Raw genomic sequence first — 17,579 nt, 5'->3', positions numbered from 1 at the left:
ACTCTGCGATCATGTGAGGGAGGGCTCCCTTGGCACTCCCCTCTCTCCAAAGCAGCCGGGGTGTGCGGCGGGTTTTCTTTTTTTTTTTTACCCTCATCTTTTTTTTTTTTTTTTTTCGCATTCCCAACAAAACACATACACACAGGCGGCACACTCCGCACACGGGCGGACCCGCACGCCGGGGGAGGGAGAGCAGCACCGCCAGCGCCAGGCAGCGCCAGCCGGCGGGAGGGCGCGAGGCTCCGACGCCGCTCCGCGCCCGCGGAGGGCCCCGCGCCGCCCGCCCGCCCCCGCTCCCCCGGCCCGCGCGCGGCTCCGCCCGCAGGGACTCTGTATGTGCGCGCGGCTGCGCGCGGCTCCGCTCGCCCTTTCTCTCTCGGTGTCAGCTCGCCGGGACGCCCTACACGGTGTCTCCTCCCGGTAAGTGCTACCCCCCCACCCCGCCCCGCGCACCCGTCTCCTCCTCCCTCCGCTCCCCGGTGTGACTTGCTACTTCCAGCGCTTCCACCCCCCTCCGCCGCCGCTCTCTGACTTGCCGCCGCCGCGGGAAAGTTTGGCCGCGGCCGGCGGGGCCGCAGTAGTGACATGTGTCAGGTCTCCCGGCACCCGGTGGCACCGCTCCCAAACACGCACCGCCAGCGGGGGGCGGGGGCGCGCTCTGCGCTGGGAGCCTGCGGTGCCCCGGCCGGAGTTGGGGCCGTGCCCGGCGGGCCGGGCCGGGCCGGCCGCGGGAGCCGGTGTGAGCTCCCCCAAAACAACTCGCGGCGGCTGCGGGCCGGCAGGGCCTCCCTCCCGCCGCTCCGCGCCGCGGACCCCCCACCCCCGTGTAATTAAAAACAAACAACCTGTAGCCTCCCCGCTCGGGTAGAGAAGTGCCAGGCGGGGAGGGCTTGGGGCTAGGCTGCCGAGGAAGCGTGTGCGGGAGGCTCGGCTGCCCGCCCGCCGTTTGCCTCCCCGTTTGTGTGGTGGTGTGTTGGGGTTTTTTGGGTTCCCCCCCTCCTTTTTTTTTTTTTTTTCCTTTCTTCTTCTTTTCCCCCGAGACCTCCCCAGCAGACAGCCCGGGTGAAGAAACGTGTCACGTTTCTCCTTTGTGTGCTGCCTGCCCGCCTGCCCGCCGGAGGGAGAGGCGCACCCCAGCCCCCGCCTCTCCGCCCGCCCGCCCGCGCGGAGGGGCCGCTGCCGGCCGCCCCCTCGGGGCGCCCCGCGCCGCGCTGCCCCGGGGCGCCCCCGCTGGCGTGGGAGGGGAAGCGCAGGGCGCCGAGGTGCCCGTGGGGCAGCGGTGCCCCCGGGCGCTGTTTGGGCTGCGCAGGGAGCACGGTCGTCTCCTGGCCCAAGACAAAATTGCCTAAACCCAACAATTAATAAATAATGGTGTTGGAGCTGCGGGGTTCCGGAGGCGGCCTCCGTGCCTGGTACGCAGGGGCCTTCCCTTAAAATTGGCTTTGAAGTTGAGAAGGGCTTCGGGACTTGGAAAGTTTGGGAAGCGTGATAGATTGTGAGGGCAGAGCGGCCTTGGCGGCCTTGGCTGTGGAGCGGGCTGCACCGTGCCGTGCCATCGGCAGTGCCAGGGCAGCCCTAGCGCGGAGGGCGAGCGCCGGCGCCTCCGCTCCGCGTCCTGCCACGCCGAGCGCGGGTGCGCAGGCGGCAGCGCTCCCGGCCGCCCGTGCCCTGCCGGACAGCCGTGTGCCGCCCGCACGGCCCCGGTAAAGGCGCTCCGTCGGGCGGTTCTGCTCTGCTCCCGTAGCTCGACTCGCGTCAGGTTCGGCAGGCAGCGGGCCCGCGTCGCAGCGCAGCCCCGGCCGAGAACGCTGGCGAGCGCCGGTAAGGTCCCGGGATGGAGCTACTGGAGGGGCGTAAAGCTTAGGCTATGGGCTGGCAGGAGAACGCTCATCTAAAATTTGCGAGAATTGTCCAGGTAGAAAGTGGGCTGCTGGTGTATTCTCCAGGGGAAAAATAATCTCAAAAGTAACCACCGTGAATCTGTGATGTTGTCCTCTATTAGTAAAGAGTGCAGAGCTACAGATGGAGGAACGGGCAGTACCCTGTACCTGGGAATCGCTTGTACGTCTAGGAAGTCTTGCCTGTGTACATAGGAGTCGAGAGAAACACCGAAGTTCCTCTTCCAAAGAGGATCTTCCCTTGTCTTTCTGTGCATTAGAGCCCCTATCCAAACTCAACTCTCGATAGTGGGAAGCTTTCCTTTGGCAGCAGTAGGAATCGCTCCATTGAATTCACAGGCTCGGATCAGGCCCTTGGAAATTTTTTTACGAAGGTGGGACTCAGAAGTTGTGCACGGTGTCTATATCTCCCCATTAAGCTGTGTGTGGGGGGGGGAGGAAGTCAAAGTTTTAAGATATTTTGACAGTTTTAAATTTTTTCTTCTGTGTGCTAAGTAATTTAAAGCCATTAAGGAAAAACATTACTGCTAGTAATATTACTCTAAAGAAAATATGATTAATTATTAAATTGGTTTCTCTAATGCTACACTAAACCCTTCTAAGTGGGATATGGTTTTAATCATTCAAATAAGTATTTTCGGAAGTTTTTTCTTTTGTTCATGTAAATGTAGATACTCAAAATACCCGTTTTGTAGTAATCTGCAGTTTTAATGTAGTCTTTACAAAACGGTTTTGTTCTGTAGAATTTTTGCATGCTTAAATTATTCATTTAATTACTCAGGATAGTAGATCAGTAAAAGGCTAAGGGGAAGGAAAGAGTATTTCAAATACAGCATTTCCAAAATGCTTGTAGTTAGACATCCTAATTTATTTTGATAATATGTAACACCTGAAATACACTGTTTCATGCGAGGCCTTGTTGGTGTAGGCTTTAAGCTTTAACAGTAACCTAAGGAGGAAGCTTAAGCAGAATCAATTGTATAAATATTTGTGTATTTCTTTGTTTTTAGTTTAACCTCAGCGATTTTTACATTGTGTCACGGGATCTTTGCTACAGTGCAGTGTTTATATCATCTGAGAGAGGAAAAACCTAAATGTTTTGTAGCTTTCTGTTTAGTGAATATTTATGTAAAATGACCAAATAGTCTCTAAGGAACAACCAAATTAGAATGGGTTTGAGTGTGAGGAAAAGAAATATACCAAGTTCAGGACATTTCAATCAGTAAATACATGGTATTCTTTAAAAGCGGCACTGGGGTTTGTGCAGTAGTCAGGTGAATATTTCACAGATTTTTGAAGTGATTTGTTTAATTGGTGGTGTTTGGCTTTTTTTTTTTTTTGGTTGCATTTTTTTTCTGTAGTAATCTGTTGCTTATACATGTTTTAATGCTTTCCATAATAGAATGTGTTGGGACTATAATTTTAAGAATAATGGTGTATTTGCTTAGAAACATTCCTATGAGACTCCATTGTATTTTTTTAAGTTCTTGTTGGACTTAATTTTTTAATTACTGTAGAATAAGATTTTTTTAGGACTAATTTGTGTGAGCTGGAATAAGCTTTTGGTATTCTGAGAAATATACCTGATTCAGCATTGCATGCACAGGAGTTACTCGAGGCTAGTGGGCTGAAAACAATAGAAAACTTCTGAGATGTGATCCATGTTGTGGCAGTGTTTTGCTATGTGTCATTGAAAATGTCACTTAACCTCGTTGTTTTTCATCATCCATATGTGAGGGCTGGTATTTATCTTTCCGATAGAGGGATTGATTTAATATTTCTTGAACACGGAGTACTTTTTTAGTCTATTTCAATTTTTACCTGGTTTATTTTGGAGAAATTAAATTGTGATGGTGGCTGAAAATGAATGGTTCCTACGAGTCATGTTTTTTTCTTTGTTGGTTGTATTGTTAAGAAGTCACTTGCTCATATGAAATGAAAACGATTTAGCACATAGGTCACTGAAAAGTACTCATGGAATGATTTTTACTGGAGAAAAATGCAAATCACAGTCAAAATAAAAATGCTATCAACTTTGTTGTAAAATGATAATTTTCTGTACATTGGAACTGATTTTTCTTTTAAAATTTTGTGACAGCTAATAGGTCTAGAAGTAATGCAAACTGTCTATTTTTTTCACAGCCACTGTAGCATAGTTTTCAGCTAATCCTTGTTAGAAGAAATACTTGTCATTTAGATTCCTGTTCCCTGCCCTGTTTTTATTTGATACCTTTCTTGATTGTGTATGTAAAATAGTGGCACAAGAAAAGCCTCATATGAGTGATGAAATTGTAGAAAATCTTAGCTGTAATAAACAGACCTCGTGAAATTAATCTTAAAGTTGCAATAAAATAGTTCCTTGTTAGTTGTTTGAAGGCTTTCTTGCACATTTGTTCCTTTACAGAATAAGCCTACTTACTGTAATAATTTCTAAGAATAATTTCTATGAGTAGCTTTAGACTTAAATTTCAAAACTTCTACACCAGCATAAAAACAAGGAGCAGTGTCACAAGTATTATCTAGCCCTGATCATCTTTTTTTTCTTCTTTCTGAGGCTTTCAGTAGCTTAATCAAATTTACTGTTTTAAAAATCTTCCAAAATGTTCACTGCAAATTATAACAGGCATCTATTATTTGTTGCAAGATTTGAATCTGTTTTTGCTTTCTATTTTTTTTTTTTTTTTTTTTTTTAAATCCCATTTCTGATAGGTTTGTGTTTAAGGGCAACACCATGTTTCATGTCAGAAAGGTGGTTTTGAAAATGCCAGTAATAGCTTGCTTATGCTGTCATCACTGAAGTAGCTGAAAATAATCTCTTTAATGAACAGTTGCTACAATGCTTATTGCTTCACCAATGTATAGTTTGGGATGATGTTAGAAAGTAACATTTGAACTCTGAGGGATGAATTTGTGTAGAATTATGTTTAATATCACAATTTCAGTTCCTATTCTAAGAAAAATAAAGTAAAATACTAAGTATACTATTTTAAGATCTTTACTGTCTTAAGTCTTTTTAGTAAGTTGTAGAGGTTGCTGAGGGGAGGGAATTAGAATATTGTAGGTTTAACTTTTTGTTCATTTACTTAGTTATTTCTTTTTCCTGCTTGTAGTAATTACACATCTGTAGCTGGAAATGGGTTTGCTGCAGTTTGTTTCTTATTTAACTGTATGCATTAATCAGGCTGGCTGCTGAGGACACAGCTGATTCCCTTGGGTATGGTGCACTGCACCCTCTCCGTGCCCTGAGTGGGGGTGTCTGTTCTGCTGGGTGGCACAGGGCTTTAGGTGGGTAACAGATGCCTTTCTAATTGGTTAGGCTGAGGAACAGCAAACAGGTTTAAAGGACAGGCAGCACCTTCATTCAGCGTGCAGAAAGGAGGTTTTCTGCCCTGCCCACTGCATCCATCTCCCTTGCAGTGCTGTGTGATGTTCATTCCAGGGTGAAAGGAGAAACTACTGACCTCCATCATACACCCCTCTGAGTCACAAAGAACCCTCTGACGTTCACAGACTGGCTTTGGCTTACCTGTAGAACTTGCTTGTTTACCAAGGAGCTTCAGCTTCCTGTGGGCAGCAGGTACTGGAAGAAGTTGGTGAAGTATCTGTTTGACAACGTTTCCAGCCCATTGCTGGTTGCAGGGTCCTCAGGCACCCACACTGCGAGTCCTTTGCCCAGTGAGCTCCTTTGGACCTCTGTGGTCAATCAGACACAGCTGAAAATTGCACCATGTTAAGTATTTCTGTAAATTGCTGATATCAGTCTTGTTTCAGTTTGCCTCCAGGACATTATGAGGATGACTGAGATTCCAGTGGGCCTGTGCCAGCTTTGTCCCAGTGGGAGACACTGTTGGGCCCAAAACTGGAAATTCATTTGAAGAGTGATGTTTTGAGGCTAGGAGGTACATCACTATATATAACTGGAAAGTTGGGGTTTTCTAGGCATGGTGTTTTGTAAATAAGTATTGTTACAAGACAAATCCTTTATCTTTTAAGTTTGCTGTTTAGTTGATGATCATTTTAGAATAATTTATTTTTTCTCGATCAGCATGATGTGTATTTTGCAACTTTTTTCAGAATTTGTCTTCAAGTGAATTCAAATGCTGATTTATTCCATTATTCAGCTTTTTTATTTCAGCCTTAACCAACATATGTTATGTATTTCATGTAATTTTAAATAATGTATCTGAAATAATTTGACTAATTACATTTTGACATATATTTATATTAAAATTGTCTAATATTGATGGATGCTGCCACTATAATTTTTGCCATCTTGTCCCTTCAGAGAAGGAAGGAGAATGGCTATGATATTACACTGCTTGTTGAACAGGACCTAATTGTGTTATTCAGCCTGAAAACTATGAAACTTGTGTTTGGAGAAACAGTCTCAAAGTTGCAAAGCTATATCAAGCATAATAAAAGATACTTTAAGTATCTTTTAGGTGTTGATTTTGAACTTGCCCAGGAATGGTGAAGAAAATGTAAAAGAGGTAAACATCATTTCAGCTTTGCCATGCTGTCAGTGCTTACAAAAATTGCTGTCAGTGTCTTACAAAAATTGCTCACAGTTACATTGTTGATTTATCCTTTTGTAAGTCTTGATGTTGAGAGGGCATATTGTTCTTCTGGAATTGTAACCCACCTAGTAAAACAAGTGGTGTAATAAAACCTGTAGTTGATGTTTAACAGCTTGGAAATTAGATCAGAAATTGACAAGTTTTGCCAAATATTGCAGAGGAAATTTTAAGGATTAGTGATGGGAAGTCCCAAAGGGCTTTGGAAAATAGAGGGACAGCATGCAAACAATGGAGAGTTGGGAAGTGAGGGGGAAAAGGCCAGAGAAAACATGTGGCTGGCCAGGAGCCAGCGAAGGCATAGACAGCACTGCCAGGAGATGGGCAACTGCTCAGAAAGTAGGGGCTGAGGGTCTTAGAAGAGCAATGTGGTTTTCATCTGGTGCCCAATATGGAAAATAAATTTCTTCACCTTCACTTCTTCTGTGAGAAGAAAAACCGAACTTTTTTGTGCACCGGCTTCATGCACATGGCAGGCACAGGAGTTACACCAGGTTACACTGGCCCTAATTGAGGCTGATATTTTTTAAATACTAGATCTTGTTAAATCTAGTGTATGTCTTTGGAAACTTACTTACTAGTTGTTGCATTGAAATTTGATATTTAATACTGAAAAAAGTATCAGTATATTCATTTGACAGAAGGGGGACAGAGGTCTTTTGAAGATAAAGGGAAGAAAACTGTCTGGAAAACAGGCTAGGACTTTTTAGAGTCTGAAACACAGAAATTGAAATATCTCTGATTTAAGACACTTCTCTGTGAGAGAAACCAAACAAGACTGTCGTTTCATTGCAGTAGTTACAGCATTCTCATGACCTGTAAATGAAAACATGAAAACCTAATGCAGTGAGGTGTGCACAGACTGCAGAGATACACATATCTGCTGTTGTGCTTTTCAATTGGGTCAGTGTTTTCATTTTTGTAGAACAACATATTCAATAAGGAATACATGATATCGTGTGTACAGTATGGTGAATGTAAGAGGAAGAGTGCTGAGAACTCTGTGATATGTGGCAACAATCATTCTTCATTGAAAGAATATATGGGTGCTAAAACTGTAAAAATATTAGGATGGAACTTTGCTAAAGATCATGAAATGCTTTTGTACAAAAATTTATTCAGACCCATTTGTTACCAGTCCTGAATGCATTTAATTTACTTTTAATGTTGTGAAGATGCATGTAAATTGTTTTCAGTACACAATAACTGTCAGCATACATATAGGAATATGCATGGTCAGTAATTCAGCAGATAACTACATTGAATATACAGAAGTTTCACATGGTGTCAGATTCTTGCACATTCTTTGGCTTTAGAAGAAAAATTAAATCTGTTGTGGTTGAAACTTTAACTTGGTATTCTATTTTAAGAGAGTGACATCTTGAGGAAGAGTTAATGATGTTTGGTGTTGGATGTTCTGGATCTGTTCTTGAGCCTCTATTTATTATTGACCAGGAAAGGGTGTGAAGTATACCTGAGCAACCAGAAATGTACTTCTTATGAACTGACATATGAAAACCCTTAAAAAATACTGGTTAAGGTTTTTTTTTTTTTTTTTTTTGGTTGGGATGGTTTGTTTGTTTTGTGTATTTTTGCACAAAAATTTGTATTCGTTTGGTTTGGTTTGATTTTTTTTCTTTTTTTTCTTTCTTTTCCTTTTATAAAATTGTTTTTGGTTTTGAGTCTGGGAATCAGGGCACACATTCAAATCACAGAGAAACTAGGAGAATGGTAAACTGCCAAAATATTTGTGTATTACTGCAGGGGTGGTAGGTGAAGAAGCTGGTGATCAATCCAATGTGTGTGTGTGTGTGTCCATGCCTGTGCATGTGTGATTGATCACAGGGCTTCTGTCTCCATCCACAGCTTTCTGGCAAGGAGACCAGAGCCTTCAGAAAGAAAGTGAATGTATCCTAGTGGGTTTATTGCATCTCAGGTTATGGCAGAGAAAGTATTCTAAAGAACAGTGCTGTCAATCCTTTGCTAAAAGAGGGAATGTGTTTGAAGAATGTGGTTCTCCAGGCAGGAACTGACCATGCTGGAGAGTGTTTTACAATGTAAAAATAGGTGTTTAATGGGTTGTGATAGGAAAACATGGCCTTCCAAATTCTCCCTTGAAAAAATGAGGGAAGGATGCTTCTGAACCAGGTTAGCATTCATTTCCAGACTATGTATGGCTTGCAGCATTGGAGTGTGCCATGCTCCAGCTTCAGGTTGTCCTCTGGGCTGGTTGTGGTGTCTGGGTGTGCTGGGTCTGGCAATGGGGCCTGGATCAGTGAATGATTCAGTGGTTCTGTGGCTGGCAGCAGATGGGCACTTGAAGGACTCTGCTCAAATTGAGCCTTCCTGCTTCTGGAGCATGCATGCTTCTTGTGGCTTGAATTGTCTCAGGCTTCAGGAGAAGATGTGCTTGAGGTCATGGCCACACACTTGTGTTAAAAAATCCAAGGCCTTCATCTCTGATCCCAAGCTTTCTGAAGTTTGGTATGAAGACTAGCTTTTATGGCTGAGGTGCTGAGGCTGGTTGGCGATTTTCATGTGTTTGTATGTGCCTGTCCAAAACAGGTTTTTGAAACTGAGAAGTTACCAACTACTTAGCTGCTCTTCAAAGCCACCTGGACTGAGACAGGTGATGGATTGCCCATGCATATTTAAGCCAAATCAGTGTGTTACCAGTTTTTCTTTCAATAGAAGTTCTTATTCCAGCTGTTTCGTAGACTCTGAAGCAAGTCACCACAAACATGAAAAAGTACAGCATTCAGGTACATCATTGGTGAGGGTCCAAAGACATATGAAAGAGACATTCCTGAAAATATGAACACAGATGTTTGTTTTAAAGTATCCAGTCTGATGAGCCGGGCATGGCTACCAGGCTAAGTACTGTGTGCTGCGGCTGTAGGGTGTTGTGTGCCGCATGATTGGTGCTGATATGCATATGCAGCAAATCTGGCATTTCCCTGGAGCTTTGGGCAATGTGTGAACAACAGTAATTCACTGTATGTTTGTCTAGAAAGCGTATGGCTGAAGTTGGACCTTGCTCTCACTTTTTGATACTCCTCTCCCTTATCATTTGATTGTCACATAAGAGGAGAGCTACTGTGAAGCCTGAGAGAGGTGGCAGATGGAGAAGGCTGTGTACTTGACTGGTCCCTCGGAGTTGCAGGCTCAGCGCTCGCATTTTAAATCTTTCCGTGACTCAGTAGAAGAATACATTTCTATTATTCGATTATGTGTAAAAATGGAACCTGCTGTCCTGGACTTAACTGAAGTGCTATTTTTAACATATGTTTCGGTACCTGTCTTCAGTAACTAGAATTATTTAAACTGAAACTATTAGCATTATTATACATAGGTGCCTGCACATTTTGTGACTTAATAATATCCAAACCTCTAAATATGCGTATGTATCATTTAAATATAATTTTATAAACATTTTTCTGTGTTCTGTGACTGACATTTGGATCATTGTTGCTAACACTAAATTACTGTCAGAATGGGGAAGACCTGTTTTTCCAAGTCGTTGTTAGGCTTACAGTTTTGCTCCAAATTCATGTATCAACAAAATTTCCTTAAGCTGAATTTCTCTTTTTCTAAGATGCAGATGGAGCAAAATGTAACCAGAGACTATTAAAAATATCTTTCTCATTGTCACCTGCAATATTACCATAATTGGAACTAAGGAGCCTGCAGTTGCACAATATTTATGTTGCAATCCAAACTGACACAGCCTGGAATGCCTCGGTAGCAAAACAAGACGCAGACCCAAGGCTCACAGTGTGTGCTTGGGAGGGAGTGAGTCTCTCCTCTTGGAAACTACCTCCAGCAAGGGCATCCCAGAGGTCTCCCTGCTTTGCTGTGGGCTGAGGTGGTAAGTGCTGGCAGCTTGGCTGTGGAGGGCAGTGATGGGTGTGGGTGACCCTCTGTGCCAGGCTGCAAGGATGGCTGCTTTGGAACCTGGGGAGCTCTAGGAAGACATAGCTCTTTCTTTGAAATTGACTGACTGGGGTGATTTTTTCATTCCTTTTCACTCCTGACACTTTGGGGGCCTCTTTCTTAGGAGGTGTTGTTTGAAAGAAACTATTTCCAAGCACCAAAGAAAAGTAAACGCATTAGAAGCATGAGTCATTGTCCAGTGTCACCTTTTCTGCGCAGATGGCTGTAGGCACATTGAAACCAGTGTTAATCTCTGCTGTGTCTCTGGTAGGCTCAACAGCTGATGAGCTTGATCTATTACTCCTGGCCTTCTCTGGCAAGCACAGCACGGTCTGTTTGCCTGTGACTGACACACTTAGATCTATGGCCACAAGATATCTGGTCAACTCTTCAAGCCTTTACCTTTAGCATTAGCTTTAACCCCTCAGGGCTCAGCTGCTTGCAGCATTTAAAGCATGGCAAGAGGTTTTATAGCGGAGATTTGACTCAGCAAGACTTGTGCTAACTCTCACTGAAGATATAAAATACAATTTGTAGCTTATAATTGCTGCCTAATATGATCTTGGACCCTTACTTAAAATCCATTTAACTGATACTGTGCTTTCTTTATAAGGTTATTATTGGGAGCTAACCTTTTCTTGTGTTGTGGTTAAATGTACAATGTAATAAGGGTGTTTTTTAATGTGTTTAAGAGTTAGAAGATGTGCTAGAGGTAACCTTTATGCAGAGAGTTTTATATAGTTGTAGTAAGGAGAGCAATATTAAAATCCTGAACATTAGTACCATCTGAATATAATTTGTTCTCATTCTGTTTTGTGTGTGCCTGCTGGTGGAAGATGATACAGTATATTGAAGAAATCTATGTTCTCCAGTATCTTTCTTATAGGTAATTATTAACCTAGTGCAAATTACTTTCTCCATATTTTTTTTAAATTTAGATGCATTCAAAAATGCAAAACGTGTACTGGATATAACAGATAAATCACAATTCTTTCTTTCTTTAGACTTCAAGGAGAGAAAACTAAACCCAGGATTTTAGGCATGAAACTGAAAGCCTCCCAGAAATCATTACTTCCTTGTTTAACTTCTGGTATACAGGCATGGGCCATGTCTGTTGGATGTCTGCAGGGAACACTAGCTTATAACAGATTTAAAGATTTATTTTCCTCAGTGACAAATGTTGGTACTTTTCCTCTGTGAATATTTGTCTTTCTTTGATTGCCTATTAGAAATGTAGGTTTTCTTAGAGTTATAAGTTAAAATGAAATATTTTTTGTATTTTTTTTCCTTAATCTGATACCTAAGTATATATGTAGAATTTGGTATACATGGAAAAAAATTCAGAACTTGAGTCCCTGTACTCTTCTTGAAACTGCTCTAAATGATGGTGAAGGCAATAAAGTTTCATATGAGAAAAAGGGTCAGGAAAAAAAAAACCAAAAACAAACCAGAAAGATGAGCATTATAAGTGTGGACTACCTTTGTTTGAATTTGTATTTTGTTTCTGCTGTTAGTATAGGCAGTTCTTTTCTCACTCTTCAGAGCCTTTTTTAAAAAAAATTATTTTCCTTTTTCCCCACTTGTTCATTTTTCTTCCCTTTTCCCTCAAGGGGGCATTGTGGGTTGAAGAGGGGGAACGAGTTCTGCACATGTCAGGCCTATAGCTGAAAAATACTTCTTTTTCTTAAGTTCAGTAAACTGCTGTTGGGGTGAACACATCTGTGTGGATATGGGCAAGAACGCCTGTAAGAGAAACAAACATTATTTTTTATCTTAAGTAGGTGTGGAAGGGGGCCAACGGTGATGGCTATGGGGTTGAAATTAACTGCTTTTAATGATGTGAAGAATGATGATGATAGAGACCAAGTGCCTTCCTAAAATTTCTAAGTATAATTCTTGGCTCAGATGTATACTTGCAGAACTTTGTGATAGAGTTACTTAATCTCAGTACAGTAAAGATTAATTCATTAATGGTTATGAGGTGTTGATATAATTAAATAGAGAATGCCAGTAAATTGCTTTCTGGAGCTCAGTGATTGCAAACTCTGGTCTCCTAATTTAATCCATCCACTGCTTTCCATTCACTTGCTGAAATGCTTTCTAGACTGAGAAATTAGCCCTACTCCAGGCACAGTAGCTGCAAGAACTGAGTTGATTTCTCTTAAAGGAGATCCTTGGATGAGGAATAGAAGTGTTTCCTCAAGAAAAGTTAAGATTGGATGGAAAAAGGAAAAGAAACAGGTTTTTTACATTGGTGAATGGGTCCAGTGATTGTTTCTCACTAACTACCTGAATTTTGTGCTGGTTTGTGGTAGCTCTGACACTTACACAGAAGAAAAATTAAGATGCTTACAACCCAGTGAAAGAGATACTGACCAAATTAGAAAAACTAGCTAAGTCAATTTCTTTCACTGGCGTTGCAGTATTTTTCATATCTGGCTTTTTTGTTGTTCTAAATGAATGTTACCGTTCTCTCAGCGGACAGTCCATTTTTCCTGTGAATTATTTAAATGTGGGAAGAAATTATTTTATGGAGAAATTAGATACCTCTGGAATTAGCCTTTTGCACAAAGGATAGTTTAACTGCATGAGGCTAAAGTTCACTTTATGCTTTTAAAAACTGAAGCTCTTAAGAGTAGAGATGTATGAGAAAATACATTCTTTAGGAAAGTGTCAGTGTTTTGCCTTCATAGGTTTTTCTTGTGCAAGGTATTCTTCATCATCTTTCTGTTAATTTGCTTAATACTATGTTGAGGTAAAACTGTAGTGTAACCCTTTGAGCTCTAAAAGGGGCTTAGAATCATGAAGTATTTAGTTGAAAAGACCTACAAGATCATTGAGTCAAACTTTGATCACCACCATGTCAGCAAGATCAGAGCACTAATTGCCACGTCCAGTTGTTTCCTGAACACCTCTGGGGATGGTCACTCCACCACCTTCCTGAGCAGTGGTTCTGATGCTTAAAAACCCCTTCCATGAAAAAATTCTTTCTGGCGTCCCACCTGAACCTCCCCTGGTGCAGCTTAAGGTAATTTCAAGGTAAAAGTGCCATGGATATCCAGCTACAAATTGAAGAGAATGGAAAAAAATGATTCCCAAATGTTGATTTGGGAAAAAAAAATCTTGTTGAGTAATCTCCCTAATCTTTGCTTCAATTATAGAAATAATGGGAATAGTTTCCTTAAAAGCCTGCAGAAAGAGATCTGTCCTTTTAATATTTCCTACAGCGTTTCTGTAGGCTTTATTTGGATGTGTTATTTGGAAGGTGGAGCCCTATTGCTGAAGCACATCAACTGCCTTTCATTTTCCCAAAACCTTCTGTGCGTTGTGAGTAAAGAGGTTTTTGTTTTTACTGCTCAGTTTGTTATAGAAAATTTGAGGGGAAAGAGAATTAGCTACTGCTCAAATGTTGGTGATTCATTCTGGAATTTTCTAATGCATTAAAACAAAATTTTTAAGTTGAATTTACTTCACATATGTGTGCGTCTAGTAATAAGAACTGTGTAAAACAGCTAATAATTGTACCCAAACTGCTTCCAGTTCAACTATGTCTTTCCCACAAAACATGTTTTGCATAAATGAAAATTGTGCATCTTGATTTTACTTGGCAGATCTGAAGTACTTGTGGTAAAAACTGTTCTAGCAAACTACACAAAGCTAAACTCTGTTAAAGGAACCCCGACAGCTGTTCTGCAAATCATTGTGATATGCATTGTACTTGTGACTTGATCAGGTTGGTTATTGCAATATAACATCAAAGGCATTGCATCTTCTGTAGCTGTAGACTCCACTGAAGGCCTGCATTTTTGTTCTTGGTGAGAAGTTAAAAAAATTTATGGCAATGTGAAAATATATTTAGTGAGTAGCTGCATAAGCTGTGCTTTTTCTGTCTCTGGGTGGCAATTCTAACAGTTTGAAGTCTCTTAAAATTCAGTATACTTGAAATAAAAAAGCCATTTCTGTGATTGTTTGCAAAGTTTTAATTTGTTTTAAACCACGTTGTTGATCTAGAGCTTTTGCTCATTTAAGGTTGATTAATTGCTTTTGCCACTTTTGTTTGCAGTTCAGTATAATCTCATGCAGACTATTGTATTTTTTTTTTAATTTTAATCTTCTGTTGATGGTTGTGTGTTTGGATGGGATGTTAAATTTGACCACTAATAACTGAAGGATTTAAATAAACAAATAAATAAGATTGAAAACAATAACAAAAGACTGCAAACTGGAACAAATGCTTGGCATTGCAAGTTTATTTTGTGAAGCATAATTTCTGCACCTGCTGTATACCCCATTGTGGAAGCTCTTGTTTTCATTTTTTTTTATTTAGAAAGAGAAAAAGGTTATCATGTTTTCATTCAAGTACCTTTATTTAAGGCAGATTTAATAGAGACAAGAATAATGAGCCTATGTCTTACACTGAATGTTTTTTAAATGTGTATGCCTTTTTTGATAATTACTATTCATTAAGGCTCACTACTCTTTCTTTAAAGGATAACTCTGTTATCCTTTAGGTAAGAACCTGTAACATGGATGGGTGAACACTGACTGAAGTCACTTCATGCAAAATGTAAAATACATTTCAGATGTGGAGTGGGAGTTGAGTTCTGTGGCCCATCTGCATTGCTGCAGTGCCTTTCAGAGTGCTTGGGTAAGTCCCATTGATCCAGTGTGACCCACACTACAAAGGATTAGTCTCTTATTGATAACTGACATGGTTAACTTGGCCCAAGCAGGAGCCTCTGATTTCTGCTTACAGGGCAGACCCCAGGTCAGGGCTGATGATGCAAAGGAAGGTGCTGTAACAGTTCAGCTTTGGAAGTGCCTATGTGCTGTTCTTAGAAACTCAGAGTCCTGGTACCCTGTGTTTCACTGCTGTCTCACAAATATTTGTGGTTGACAAAAAAGCTGAATTGTCACTGTGTAATGAATGACACATAATCCACCTCCTGGTGTTTGCAGTATACTAATTTTCACATACTTACATACATAATGGGCAGACAGAATAGTTCAGAAGTCTTAAGACAGGCCAGATGGAAAATATGTTCAAATTTACAAAAAAAACCCTGACAAGAGAGAGAGACAGGAAGAAAGAAATATAATTCTGCTGATATTAAAAGTATGAAGGAGAAGAGAGGAGAACGTCTGTTTTCCATTTTTTAAGGAGACTTTTTTAATGGTTTTTGAACTTCTGAGATTATGATGCTTTTTCTTTGTTATAGAGCTGTCAGAAAATACAAAGGTTATATCTGTGCAGACAGCTTAACTTGCTTCTAGCTCTCCAAAGTACTTTAACTCATTTCATATTCAGCTGTTAAAAGTGTACAGGTCTTGGAAAAATTAGAGCATTATAGCTGTAGCCATACCCTCCTGGACAGCCAGGACGGAGCTTTTGGATGAGAGCTGTGGCAAGGCATGTGATGCCCTGCACAGTGGCAGTGGCTTGTCAGGGCTGAGATGTTAAGCAAGTGTGCCCCTGTAATCGGGCTGTGAGATACTTCTGGAAGCCAGAATATGGGTCAAGGAAACCTTCCTCTGCCATAATCCTTTCTAATATGTGCTTTTGGAAGTTTTTGAGGGCACTTCTCTTGCTAAGGAGTGTAGCTCATGATTTTTCTGTTTGCTTTTTCTTGCTTGTACTTTTTCAAGTTTTCTTGTCATGTTTATTTAAAGATCCCCTCCACTATTCCCCTAATAGTGGAAGGGATGGTTTTAGAAACACACTATTTCATCAACAAAGGAGGGTCCTGACAATTCCATATAACTGAGAGAAATACTGCAAAGTGAAGAAGCTGCATAAGATACAGTGGAAGTACAAGAAATCATCCAATTTTTACCAAAATCACTGTACAATGGAAAGTGCCTCTTCTCAGCTGAAATGTCTGATGTATCAGGAAAAAGTTAAAGTGGAACCTGATTTCTGTAAGGCTAAAGATTCAAGTAATTTGCTTAGAGATGCAGTAGAAAATCAATCTTGTGCTTAAAAGAGGAAATGGTAGCCTTCAAGTCTCATATCATGTTTTGTAGCTGATTGCCTGTTTTTATTATCTCCCCGCGCTTTTCCTTCAGTACTTACTAATGCCCTTTGGTTAACTCCATTATACCTTTGAAAAACTTCTTGCAGAGCTCAGCTACTTTGGCTTGTTTGCTGGGTAAGCCTCACTGATATTGTTATAATTAATAGGATGTGTAAAAACTTCCCAAACCCAGTGTTAGAGAGTCAGGCTATTAAAACTCGGTACCCCATATGTTCTGCAGTGTGCATGATTTCCATCCTCTGCAGCTGGGGCTCATCAGAGAAGAGGCTAGAATGGCATTGATCTTGCATGCTGTGGGGGAAGTTGGTGTGGTAAGAACACAACTCAGCTTGTAAAAGAGTAAGAGGGATGGGAAATAAAGTCAGTTTACAATTTGGAGTTGTGTCTCTAATTTTTTTTTTTTTTAAATTTTATGCCACAGGGATAAAAAATGTGAGAGAGGGATGGGACTGTATTTTTAGATACTGAAAATCTTTGAAGATCTGGTTCATAAGTGAGCGTTGAAACCCTTTCTCACAGTTATGTGTTACATGCTAACAGTTTCCTTGGTTTGACTCTTATTTTTGTTAGATAGTACTGTTTTATTTCCTCCAAAAACTTTGATTTTAGGATTTTTTCTTTAAATTATGAGAAATTAATAAAGAATAATAAGAGCTAAAGTAAACAGCCTGATATTTTTAAGGATTTTTTTTAATAACTAGAGTGTATTGTGAATATTTGTTCTTTGCTAGTTCTGTGAAGGTAAACTATGAAACTGATCAAAAATTTTACAAGGCTGAGAGAAAATATACCAGCTGATAAAACACCAACTAAAGGCATGATTAAGAAGACTGGAAATTATACTGGTTAATTTGAATATTATATGAGACCTCATCAAAAAATATTTAAGTACAAGGAGAATACAGGGTATACTTCTAGAGAGACATTGTTTCTGGTTTTGCTTTCAGTAGCAGGATCTGCATCAAGACTGGAAATTTCTGCCTCTAAAAAAGGCATACCTATTTATTCTGCCTAATTGGGTGAATATAAACATTTTATATTTAAACTGGGAAATAATACCCTTGAATGTATAAAAATATCTTAACTTGAAATAGCAAAGCTAGATATCTTCCTAAGTTCCTTTCTTTCCTTTGTTTTTC

General features: G+C 40.8%; 1 protein-coding gene across 4 annotated transcripts in view; it reads left to right on the top strand.

Annotated features, from left to right (window-relative positions):
• Positions 1–340: 340 nt before the first annotated feature.
• Positions 341–17,579, top strand: part of FOXP2 (forkhead box P2) — a 398,888-nt gene continuing 381,649 nt past the window's right edge. For all 4 annotated transcript variants that reach the window (XM_054272498.1, XM_054272517.1, XM_054272526.1 and 1 more), the window contains exon 1: positions 341–420. The gene's annotated coding sequence lies outside the window, so the exon portion shown is untranslated. The remainder of the gene's footprint in view (positions 421–17,579) is intronic.

The sequence above is a fragment of the Melozone crissalis genome, unplaced genomic scaffold, assembly GCF_028551555.1.
Source record: "Melozone crissalis strain CALT ecotype California unplaced genomic scaffold, PUWL_Pcris_2 ptg000004l_1, whole genome shotgun sequence".
NCBI lineage: Eukaryota > Metazoa > Chordata > Aves > Passeriformes > Passerellidae > Melozone > Melozone crissalis.
The sequence above is the reverse complement of the archived record's forward strand: the minus strand, read 5'-3'. Positions and strand labels throughout refer to the sequence as shown.